This window comes from Coturnix japonica, chromosome 1 (genome assembly GCF_001577835.2).
Source record: "Coturnix japonica isolate 7356 chromosome 1, Coturnix japonica 2.1, whole genome shotgun sequence".
Lineage (NCBI taxonomy): Eukaryota > Metazoa > Chordata > Aves > Galliformes > Phasianidae > Coturnix > Coturnix japonica.
Window position 1 is genome coordinate 128,589,350 of NC_029516.1, and position 12,767 is coordinate 128,602,116.

Sequence of the window (12,767 nt, forward strand, 5' to 3'; positions counted from 1 at the left end):
AGGACACACAGTGTGCCTAATTTAGCCTTTTAACTTGCACTTAAAATTTAGGCTGATAATACCTCTTTCTGAAGATGCTCAAAAGCACAATCTTCACTCCATTAGCTACACGGCATTGTCATTAAGTTTACAAAGACTGATGAACTAGGAACAGAAAATTGAGGTACAAGTCTGTTTTCTAAGTTAGTTAGACTGGATCCCAGCCAGGAACAAAAATAAAGGACATTTAGGCAGTGGTTTAAGAAGCAAAAAACGTATTTACAAAAGTTAACAGAGTATTTACAGAGAATATGAAGCAAAAGAGGTTACTCAGGAAGTTGAATTCCAGAAAAATAGGAAAAATAAAAATAAATGCCGGCAATATTTTGGCTGAGGAATGGAAAGACTGAAGAGCAGGTAGAGACAGGACATTGAAAGAAGCAGTAAGCATAGAAGAACCTGATGGGAAGAGACAGAGACAAGAGCAGAGGAGATGATATAGTACCCCAGTGACTGAGAAGAATAATGATTCCTTCAGAATCAAGTAAAAATTTGGCTACAGCAGAGTTTAGGAGAGGATCTCAAATTTTTGTAATGTTCCAGCTACAACGGTAAATCAAGAAACAGCTTTAACTTGGTATTTCAATTGTGTTAAAGACAGTTTCAGGTAATATAAACTCTGTTTCTAAATTTCACTTGCCCACTTTTTGGTCATTTGCATTTGGCCTTGATCCAGTATCCTTACTACTTCCAATGAAACTCAGATACATATTGGTATCTGGAAATATTTCAGTTTCAGTAGTGTTTGGCCTCAAATTTAATGTTTATTAAGGAAGGCAATACTTAGGATTTATTTGAATTGTTACTTTTTTTTTTTTAGTTTTCTTCCAACTTAAGCTCTGGCATAGGGAAATTGATATGTTATATATATATGTATATATATATATGTCAATACTATGAACATAAATGAAAGCTGATAATATACATCTGAAAGTAAAATTTGACTGTAAATCAATAGATAAAGTTATCCTTCTGAAAGCATTAAAGAGAACAGTGCTAGGAAAGATCATAGGGCAGATCTTCCTGGAAGCTATGCTAATTGAAATGGAAGGCAGGGAGGTGATATGCAAGAACCAGTATGGCTTCACCAAAGGCAAATCCTGCTTGATCTAGTAGCTTTCTGTGATGGTATAACTGCATCAATGGACAAAAGGGAGAACAAGGGAAGAGCCACTGGTGTCATCTATCTGCACTTCAGTAAGGCCTTTGACACAGTACCCCACAACATCCTTCTCTCTGAACTGGAAAATGGGCAAACTGCTCGATGGACAAAGAACTGGCTGCAGGATTGAGTTCACAGAGTGGTGGTCAGTGGCTCTATGTCTGGTTGGATATCACTTGATGAGTGGAGTCCTTCAGTGATCAGTGCTGCCACCAATACTCCTTAATGCCTTAATCACTGACAGTGACAGTGCACCCTCAGCAGTTTTGCAGATGACACCAAGCTATGGGGACAGGCACTTTAGCAGAGTCTGTTGTGATAGCACAAAGGGAAATGGTTTCAAATTTAAAGAGGGTAGTCTGAGGTTGGATATAAGGAAAAAGTCTTTTACAGTGAGGGTGGTGAGGCACTAGAACAGGTTGCTCCGAGATGTGGTGGAAGTCCTGTCTCTGGAGACATTCAAGGCCAAGATGGACCAGGCTATGATAAGGTTACCATGAGCAACCTTATCTCTCCATGCATGTCCCTGTTCATTGCAGGGGAGTTGGACTAGATGACCTTTAAAGGCCCATTCCAACTCTAAGTTTTCTATGATTCTATGAACTTTTGTAAGAATTGCTGCCCAGGCAAACCAAAATTTTGTACATCATAAAACACAGTGACACAACAAAAACCACCCTGCTGGATTCATAACGCACCAGAGGTGATTACTGTGAATGTACAGTGTGGTTAAAATATGTTTAGAAACTCAGTAGAACATATTTTAGAGGCACAGTCACTCACTATTCACCACTGTTATGATGAGCTGCAAATTAGCAGTGCATAATTACCTCCTGGTCTGATGCAAAAATGGGACTTTTTATTTTAAATAGCAGTTCTCACATTGCCTTCTCACCAGTAGAGTATTTCAGGCAGTACTGCATACATACCATGGTGTTCTACAATGTGATCCATATTAAAATGCAAAGTGAAAGAAAGGAGATTTTTTTCACATATCTAAGCTAAAAAGGATGTGTCTTGTTAGTGCTCTGAGTCTAAAATCTTGATCTCCACTGGGATGCCAGCATAGGAAACTACATGTACTGTCTTTGAAATTGTGTTTTACTGGTGGAAACCTTTAGTTTCCAACTTGAAGAAAATATATGAGATGAACACGTCGTTTGAAAATTCTCCTGCCTATTTGACTTGTGTTTGCTTTGACATCACTTGGAAGTAACTATGTGATACATCAATTTTTAATCAAAAATATTTTAGCAAAATATATTTGTTTGGGAAGCTACAACAAAATGAATTATACTGTTCTTTCATTGTACATCATAAAAGAGAATGCTTAATAACACCATGCAGCACAAATTGTGCTTACATAGTGATTTTCACAGAGTGTCTTAAGGAAAATTACATGTAAAGAATGCAAAACCACAGATTTACTTCATTTTATGAAAGCTGAAGAGAACAAATAAAATTTATGTCTAGATTTATACAAGAAATTGAATTAATGATGAAAACCTCTGTGGGCAGTATGCTCCAGATGTGGGAAATACTGACATACTACTCCAACACAGTCTCTAACTTCCAACAAATGTAAGCATACCATTAAGACAGCTGAGACAAAGAATAGCAGAGTTATTACCATAGTGATATTTTGCCACATACGTGAACAAAAGGCAGTGGGTTGCTCTAGGTTAAAATAGAATAAAAGATTAAAAGCAATATAGTGCTTTTCATAACAGGCCTACAACCTAAGAAATGGAAGGATGAGGGACAAGATACTAAACCATGGAAATCTGTATTGATAACATTTGTTTTAGGGATACTCCTAACAGACTATAAATTGACTAATAACAGTAATCCAGAAATTAGTAAAGCACAAGTTGGTGCTTATATATCACATAATTATGCAAAGCTGAATTTTAATCTTAGCAAGCCTTTGAGACAATGATTCATCATAGAGATCCGTATGATACCCAATGGTTTTCTCACTAATTTATATAGAGCCATTATGTACATGTAATATTATCACTAACTGGTAACTGAGCAGTCCACCACAAGTAGTGCACCCATAAACACTCAATGGTCAGAAATTTAATCACAGAATGGCCTGGATTGAAAAGGACCTCAAAAATCTAATCAAACTATTCCGTTGCTCTCTAAATCCCAAGAGTTGCTATTAGAAAAACACCACTGTGCCCCGGTGGCGCAGTGGTAGGAATGCCGCGTTGCAACACTGGAGGCCCAGGTTCGAATCCCCTGTGGTGCAAGTGGTAGAAGTGCCGCTCTGCTACACAGGAGGCTCGAATCTCGGGGGTTGGACTCGATAATCTCTAAGGTCCCTTCCAACCTGCACAAGACTATGAGACTATGATACTATGAAAACAAAGAGAATAAATGAAAAAAGTCAAACAACAACAAAACCCATTTCAGTCCACAAAAATGTAGAAACAGAATGAAAGGAAAGAGAATGAAACTCCTTTTCCTTTAATCCCAAGTTGAGACTGGAAGGCTAAAGTGATGGCTGTTATGTGGTGCTATATCATTCATTTGATGGACAGTGCTTACTTCCTTATTGCCTAACAGGCAACATTAAGTTGTTAAATTAAGGTAGGACAGGATCATATGGAAATCGGACAATTCTTTTTACCAGTCTTCAGCTTGAAAATAATTGATAATCCTTTGGAAGGGTGGCTTGCAACAAAATAATGGAATAATGGGGCTTAAAGGAGAAACAATTGAAGTTCTACTACTTCCCTCCTTCCTTCATGAAATTATAAAGAAAAAATGTGCATTTCACTACTAACTTATTCTATTACATTGTCAACTTAACTACAGCTATATGTACAAACATAGTATTAACCAAATTGCTGGCTACTAACAGCCAGTTACGTGCACAGTTAACCAATGTATTAAATTATTAGAAAACTGGTTACAAATAGCAGAACGGACAGATTTTTTTAAGTATAGCACTGCTCATTAGCACTTTGGGAGAAACTAGAGTCTAAGATGATTGCTTCTTGTACAGCATCTCTCCTGATTTACTTGTGGCTATGTAAAGCACAGAGACGACTCTTCAGAAATGTCTTTCATTCTCTCATTGGAGAGTGAGGGTTTAATTTTCAGAGGGGGACAAAAGTCTAGATATTTGGGGAAATTTCCTCAGGTATGAAAACAAATGATGGGAAAAAGATGATTTTTTTTTAAAAAATTCCTTTTGTCTGATACTTGATTGGCTCACCAGCAACTGGGGTTTTAAAAAAAGCAAAAGACCAAATTGTTTTCTACTGCATGAAATCTCTTCCTGCCTTTCTCATCACACACTTAACAAATGTTGTGCTAGTAAGATTTATAAGTTCACTAGCATTCAATTTAATTGTGACTTCATTAAAAATAGGAAGAAAATCTTCTGGAAAAGTGTGGCCAACAGTATCTTAATATAAGTTTAGAGTCACAGTATCAAAATATAGAATTATTATGAGCTTAAAGAATTAGATGTAGTCAATTGTCCTGAATAGTGCTGAAACTGAAACCTGACTCAATAGCATCTACATTCTTTACCAGATCAGGCCTTTTGTCCTCGGTTCCCAAAAAATAAATAAATACAAATCCACTCTAAAACAACTGATGGCAGGTCTTAATTAATTCACAGTAGTGTCACAGTCCTCATTATTTTATAGAAAGCTTTGAAAATCTGGAAGTTTAACATTAGATTAATAATAACAGCCCTTATTACAATAATTATTAACAGTTTACAGTTGTAATCAAGTTGCTGAAGGCCCCGCTCATTGCAATGAGGCCGGAAAAAGTTCAGTTTGTTGCATAATTAGCTATCTGCTCTTCAGCACACAAGATAAATATAGTAGAAGATGTCAGTTGCTAAATATGGAAGTCTTGATGAAACAGCTCATCTCTAACATCAATTCTTCCAAACAAGTAAGTGCTACCAAATTCTGTAGAATTTTGGCTTTATCTACATATCAATATAGAAATAAGCACACTTGAGCTTGTGTGGTTCAGATGAAAACCCTCTGAATGCTAAGAAAGAATGATCAGTAAAATGCTGTCTTCCTTGGTGGTATGAGCACACAGTTGCTAGTGTTTCTGCTGCTGCCTCCAGCTTTCTCAAGCAATGGCTGAATGAAGTCCTTGGCATTTTTACCTGCCCTTTATATCTATTTTGGAATAGAATGAGTTAGTAACTGAGTTTCCTGTGAATGTGGTATTGCTGGGATCTCTGGGGATGCTTGAGCTACTGAAATAACTTGGGTCAGTCATCCACCAAAGGCTTGTAAAAGCTCTGAAGAAGAGTTTTGGTGACAACCAGGAACTATTTACAGTAGCATGAGGTACAAAATAGGATGAGAAGAGAAAGACATGCAGTGACTTCCGGCTGCACAATAAATAGCTCAGTGTTTAAGGTGGGAGAAAATCAAAGGTGGGAGAAGCAGAAAGAGAACACTCCATCTGGCTTGAAGAAATTGGAAGAGATGGCAGGAAAGAAGGACTTTTTTTTCATTTATCAGACTGCTACTTCTTGAAGAATGCAAGTGAAGTCAATGGCTTCGGAAGAATCTGTGTATAGCATATTGAGATGGTGAGATGTAATACTCCTCCAGTGCAGTTAAGGTTTTAATTTTGATCAGTCTTCCAGAAAGAAATAAAAATGAGAGATTCTTGGACTGAATTAGAGGAAAATCACAAATTCAAATTTTAATTCTTAATGACCTTTTTAAATTAAAAGTTGACCACATTGTGATTAAAGATGGCTCACAGATCCTTCTTCCTCTTGATGGCTTTGGCATGGGATGACAATATAGCATTCAGACTCAGTACACAGAGTTGAGAGATGTGACCGAACTATTAAACTTCTGTTTCTTTGATTACTTAGGTTTGAATTTGCCTGTTTTGAATTTGGCCTCAGGATAGCATCCTCACTATTCTTGGAATGACAATAAAACTTGAAATGCCAACTGCATAAGAAAGTGAAGAAAATATGTGTGAACTGCTCATGTTTCTCTCATTCATCTAATAGTGAGGTAATAATGAGCAGCTCAAATTATGTGGCATTTATTTCATGCAACTTCAGACACTCAAAACCTAGATCTGTGCAGAAGTTATCACTCAAGAAGTAGTATAGGGTATCAAATTACAATCATTCCTGGATTTACCTTAGAAAATGAGTGTACAAGCTTTTGATTTGTCATACTCACTAAAACCTGCACCAGCGAAGGTGTCCCACTGAGCTCTTGGAGCAGGTCCAGAGGAGGGCTGCTAAGATGATCAAAGGGCTGGAGCACCCCTTCTATGAAGAAAGGCTGAGGGAGCTGGAGAATAGAAGGCTCTGGGAAGACCTCTTTGTGGCCTTCCAGTACTTGAAAGCAGCTTATAAACAAGAGGGATATCAGCTTTTAACAGCGGTAGATAGTGAATGGTTTAAGATATGGGGAATGGTTTAAAACTAGAAGAGGGATGTTCCATACCTGGAAGTGTTCAAGGTTAGACTGGATGGGATCCTGAACAATCCTATTTAGTGTGTGTCCATCCTGCCAATATCAAGGGGTTTAGTACTAAATGATCTTTGAGATACCTTCCAACTCAAACCATACTGTGATTAAGTGGTTCTATGATTCTATGATTCTGTGCTCCTGGACCATCAGGCACCAACACTAAAAAGAACTGCTAATTGATGTAAAACTTATCTGCAAAGACAGCAAACCTGCGAAAAAGGGATACAATTCACTGCAGTAATGGTGATGTAATGGACAATTATCAGGCTCAAATAAGGAAAACTATTAGGAAGAATGCAGTGTTCATACTAATCATGTTTTAAGATTTTTATATAGTGATATCTCCAATAGGAGATGAGTATAACAAATTGTAGGCATACTGACAGTCCCTCCTACTGCTCAATTTGCCTGACACATTCCATTAGAAGACTCTGTTTTCAGCTATTTAAAATGCTGCCATAGATTAGCCAGAGTTCTGGGCTAATTTTTTTCCAGGCTGAGAATCTGTAATTTCTTTCAAGATTTCAGGTTAAAATGAAAACCAGGGAGGAGCTCTTTGCCTTTCTGATGGTTTTTTTTTTTGTTTTGTTTTGTTTTTTGTTGTTTTTTTTGTTTTTTTTTGTGAAGAGCAGTGAATGCTCCTGTGCTTGAACATAGAACCTGGGAGTTTACTGGTAGGGTCCAGATCTCATGAGGAGCTGCACAAATTTGAACAATGTTTTTATGTTAAAAATTAAAAAACAAAAAAAACAACCAAAAAAAAATTTTTTCAATCTTGAAGCCTGTTTTCAAATTATTTATCACAATAGAAAGCACAGCTGCATGTTTTTTTTGCTGTTCACAGGACTGTGTAAAGCCCGTGTATCAAAATGCATAACATTCTTTGCCATAACTTGAGCTAGCATTGCACTGTGCCCTGTGTCTTGGATACAGCTCAGATAGCGTGAATAGCACACTGATGCTTGGTTGGTGCACCATGTACGTCATGGTCCTTCTCCACTCTCACCAGCAGCTCCTGGCTGACCTAGCTGTTCTCTCAATAAAATTTTCAAGAAACTGGTATTTTTTCAGAAACACAAAAAAGAAGTAGAGGAAGCCATCTATTATGTTTTCCATAGGCTTTGTCTTTTCACTGTGAGACATTCTGTAGGAACTCCAGCATTCAGTTGTTAAGAATTCTGTGCAGGGTGGACCATTCTCATACTCAAATCAGGTTTTGCCACTCTACAAGAAATTCTTCTGGCACCTTTGTACTCCTGAACAACGAACTGCACCCAAGAATGACTGAACTCTGGCTGTCTGATAACCTCTGCTTAATGTAAAAAAAAAAAAAGGCAAGTAGAAATTTTATGAAACTACTTATAAGCTTATCTCCCACAGAAGGCTTCATTTTCCGTCAGTCAGTAAAAGCCAGTCTAAACCCACCACTGATCCTATTCTTACAGAAAAGAATGCATTAGCTCATCTAGAAGCAAGGAGAAAGTCATGTCAAAGTCCAGCATGTGCTAGCAAAAAAAGAAATCCAAACAAAAGGAGCTGATGTCAGTTGTATTATTACTTGAAATTTTTCCATTTTTTTCTTCTAAATTTCATTTATCTACGACTATAAAACCAGGGCAATCTATCATACTCTCTCTTCCATTTGTTTTGACTTTGCTTTCGTTACCTGTAGAATAGCCAGTGATTGCAGCAGTCTAGGAGACGGTGCTTCAATTTTGAATCAGATTCCTGTAGGCTCCACCACCTCCCTGGGCAGGCTATTCCAGTGCCTGACCACACTCTGAGAGAAAAGTCTGTTCTAATAAGTTTTTTACAAACTCTTCCATCTCTATTTTCCTTAGACATCAACCTTCTTGTCCACAGTTCTTTTTTCCCCCAGTCCTTTGTCTTCCTCCCATTCATCCACTACTGTGGATCTGTTTCAGCTTTATTTCCCTCTCAGCCCTACTGAACTTTATTTCTCAACCAATCCACTGATACTTCATCACTTTTTGCCCGCATGATGGTATGCTTTTGTTAATTGTAGTTTCTTCTCTATTATTTCCTCTACCTCTTCTTTTGCTATCAACCATTCCAAATCCAGGGTAAAAATAACAGCTCTACCGCTCTTTTTGTTTGTTTGTTTGTTTGTTTGTTTCCCATCTCATTTAATCTGAGATAGCAATTTAACATTTTGGCTACATCTGGTTCCTACAGCAATCGCTTGGAGGACAGACAACCAGTTTGCTCCACTTGCATTTCTGTTTCTTCAGCATCCAGATGGCAGAACTTCTTATATATGGGATACAGGGACTGTTTTTAAGGCAGTACTAATTCCTGCTGCTGTATTTGAAACCTTAAAAAATTGAGAAAAGTTCACTAGATGTGTAGAATGAGTGAGTGTGTCTGAAACACCCATCAACTGTTTCACCGGACTCAACTGTAATGAAGAATCACAGAATCATAGAATGGTTTAGACTGGAAGGGATCTTTAAGATCATCCAGTTCCAACCCCCTGCTACAGACAGGGTCATCTTCCTCTAGACCCAAAGCTCAAAGCCCCATCCAGCCTGGCCTTGAATGCTTCCAGGGCGGGGGCATCCACAACCTCTCTTCCAGTGTGTCACCATCCTCATGGTAATGAATTTCTTCCTAATACCTATTCTGAACCTACTCTTTTCCAGTTAAAAAAAAAAAAAAAAAAAAAAAAGATATTAAATAGATATAAATCACACACTGTTACAAGCAATAAATAAATAAATATAAAAAAGTATATAAAATTAGTTATATTCTTACAGATACAAAAATGAAAATATTTAATAGTAACAATGCAGCAATATTACTTAAATCTGTCATTTCAAGAGAGAAGTTATTCTTTCTTTTTCTCACACTCATTTTATACTGAAGTAACTCAATCATATTTATGCTCTGTACAATGCCTCGCACAACAGAATTCTGCTCTGCATGGACAGCAAAATTAGCCACTAAAATGTTTTTTCCATCCATAAGAGCACAGAGAACCAAAATAAAGAACAGTAATTTATTCTACTGCATTTATAATTTTCTCCTGTTTTACATCACTACTGGAAATGGAAAAGGGGGGAGTGAAATAGGAGTTCTGATCCTGAAAAAACAGCACTGCTCCTCTTCATTCAAAACCTTAATGAGAAAGAGAAAGGGAGCAGTCTCAATTGAGCAAGACAGTTTTCATCACATGCCGCTTCACCAAACAGGGTTTTGACATAGTCATATTTTGTGTTCCCCAAAATAGCACTTCAGTATGCTTCAGTTTCTGAACTTGTTTTTTTTTAACTCCTTTGAATTTAATTAGGCTATTCATCAGCTTGGTAAATGCAAAGAACCTTTTAAAAGGGAGCAGTGTTTGATTTTTTAAGTGCTATAATCACTCCATCTAACTGTAAAAAGATATTTCCCAGTGAGATGTTTCAAAGGATATTAATATTCACTTTACAAAATAATAAAAAAATAAAAATCCTCTGTCCTTATTTTAATATTTAACCAGGAAGCCACCATAGTATCACTGGGAATGATCTCGCTTTCAGGTGAAGGAAAACCCCTATGATACGCTGTCCCTTGTGGACATTTTCGAAGCCCCATTTTTAGTAGTCCTTTAAATAAATCAGAAACATGCAATTCCCATTTAAAGTAGCAGTGTAAACCATGGCTGCTATTAGTTGCACTTTCCCTTTTCACTCCTCTTATCCTTTTTGTTTTCCTGATGAGCTGACAGTTCTTCATGTCCAAAAACCAGACCTTATGCCTTGTTCCTCACATCCCATTGTAACTGTGAGTTTTGCCCTTCGCACAAGCACTCTTGCTCTATTCCCATTTGCTTCTCTCTTAACAGAGATATAAAGCAACAGCTCAATTATCAGAAGCACTGCCTGCGGTAGAAGGCTGAATGGACTTAAAGAGCATGATGACCACCACAGATATGGCTGCTGAGACCTTTGACAAAGGCAATGAACACTTCTCTGCTGTGTGAAGCACTGAAGATCTGACCATTTCTGGAGTGGGGGCTGCTGCTTCCCTTATGTGAGATGCTCCTCTGCATCCAGCAAGCGCTTCCATGGACTCAAAGAGAAGAAAGTGGGACAGTTTTGGCCTCTCATTTCTCTACAGCATGTTTCAAAACACTTCCTCATCTCTTCTCCACACCAAAGTAAGTGGTTTCCTTAGCTATTTATCACTCAACTTGTCTATCCTCCTCACTTATCCATCAGCTCAGTGTATTGGGTTTACATGGCAGGGTTTTGGCAGTGGAGCTGCAGGGGTGGCCTCTATGAGCAGAGCCCAGCACTGCCCTGTATCAGAGCAAAGCCAGCTTCAACTGCTTCAAAGGCACACAATGCTGCCAGAGCTGAGCCCCTAAATGATGCTGAGTGTGCTTGGAGAGTAGATTGAAAGGAAAATCTGCTGCACAACAGCAGCTGGGAGAGAGGAGTGAGAAATATCAGAGAACAGCCCTGCAGCCATCCAGGTCAGTGCAGAAGGAAGGTAGGAGGTACTCCAGGTGCAGAGCAGGGAGGTTGTGGATGCCCCATCCTTGGAGGTGTTCAAGACCAGGTTGGACAGGGTCCTGGGCAACCTGATCTAGTAAATGTGTGTGTTTGGTGGCCCTGCTAGGCAGGGGGGTTGGAACTGCATGATCCTTGAGGTCCCTTCCAACCCGGGTCATTCTGTGATTCTGTGATTCTGTGATTCAGAGCAGCAGCTCCCTGCAGCCCAGGAGAGGCCCATGGAGGAGCAGGCCGTCTGTCCCTCTGCAGCCCATGGGTGTCGCATGGAGCAGATCTCCCCATGCAGCCACGGAGCAGCACATGGGGCAGCAGTGGATGGGGCCTGAAGGAGGTACAGCCCATGGATACCCCACAGGAGAAGCCCAGGCCACAGCTTCAGCCCATGGAGAGTAGCCTGAGGTGGGGCAGGAGGGCCAAGAGTTAGTGGCATTGCCACCCATGGGGACCGATTCCTGGAGAGTGGCTCCATTGTACAGAGCCATGTTGGAGCAGTGCTTGGAGAGCTGCAGCCTGTGGGAAGCCCATGAGAGAGTAAATCATGGGAGAGCAGCAGAGACAATGTATTGGGGACTGACCACAGCAGCCCATTCTCTATTCCCCTGCATAGCTTGAGGGGCTGGGAAGGTAGAATGGGGTGGATGGAGAGAGTTGTTTTGTAGTTTGCTTTTAGTTTCTTGCTGCTCTAGTCCATTATCAATAGACTCTTCTCCTTTATATTGTCTGTTTTGTTCATAATGGCAGTCGGGGAGTGACTTCCCTGCTCTTATTTCAATTAATGATCCTGATTTCTGATTGTGTTTTCTTCCTTTGCATGGAGGAGAGGGAGCCAGAGAGTGATATTGTGAAGCTTAGCTGCCCATCAGTATGAAACCACTACATCCCCTTCCATCTTGTCTCTAGCAATGCACACACATGTACTTGACCTTATTCCATCTAGAGCTGACAGCTCCTGAACTCACTATGCCCTGGAGAGAGTGCAGCATGGAGGTGCACACCCGTATACTGCCATGCCATTAGAAAACAAGCATTCATTCTTTCCTGCCTGTGGAGATTAAAAATCACAAAAAGCATGTGGAAGCGTAATTGCTATTCCTGTCATCTTACTGTTGGGTATGAAGCATGTTAAATTGACCACGGGAAAAGTATTTCAATTATCCCATTAATGGCACTGAGAAATCCAGTCATGAGTCACACCAGTAAATTTTAGGGAAGACAAACAGATTCATACTGTGTGCCCACAATGCTCTTCTATTGATACAATGCTCTGTAATCCCCAAGGGCCTGACGCCACACTGCATGCATAGGGAAGGCTCAGAGAGGCAAGGAGCCTACAGCAGTGTCTGCGAGAAGCAGAGCACAGAGCAAATCCCCCTCTCCCATGGCAGGAAAGGGGAAGGCATCACTGCAGCCAGCACAGTGTTTTGCAAGAGCATCCCTGTGCTTGCTGCCGATGGCTTCACAGATACTGGCTTTACAAGAAGCAGCAGGCTTCAAGCAGAGAAAATATTGGTTGCGGGAGAAAACAGTGTGCTAATAGGCACGTAACTG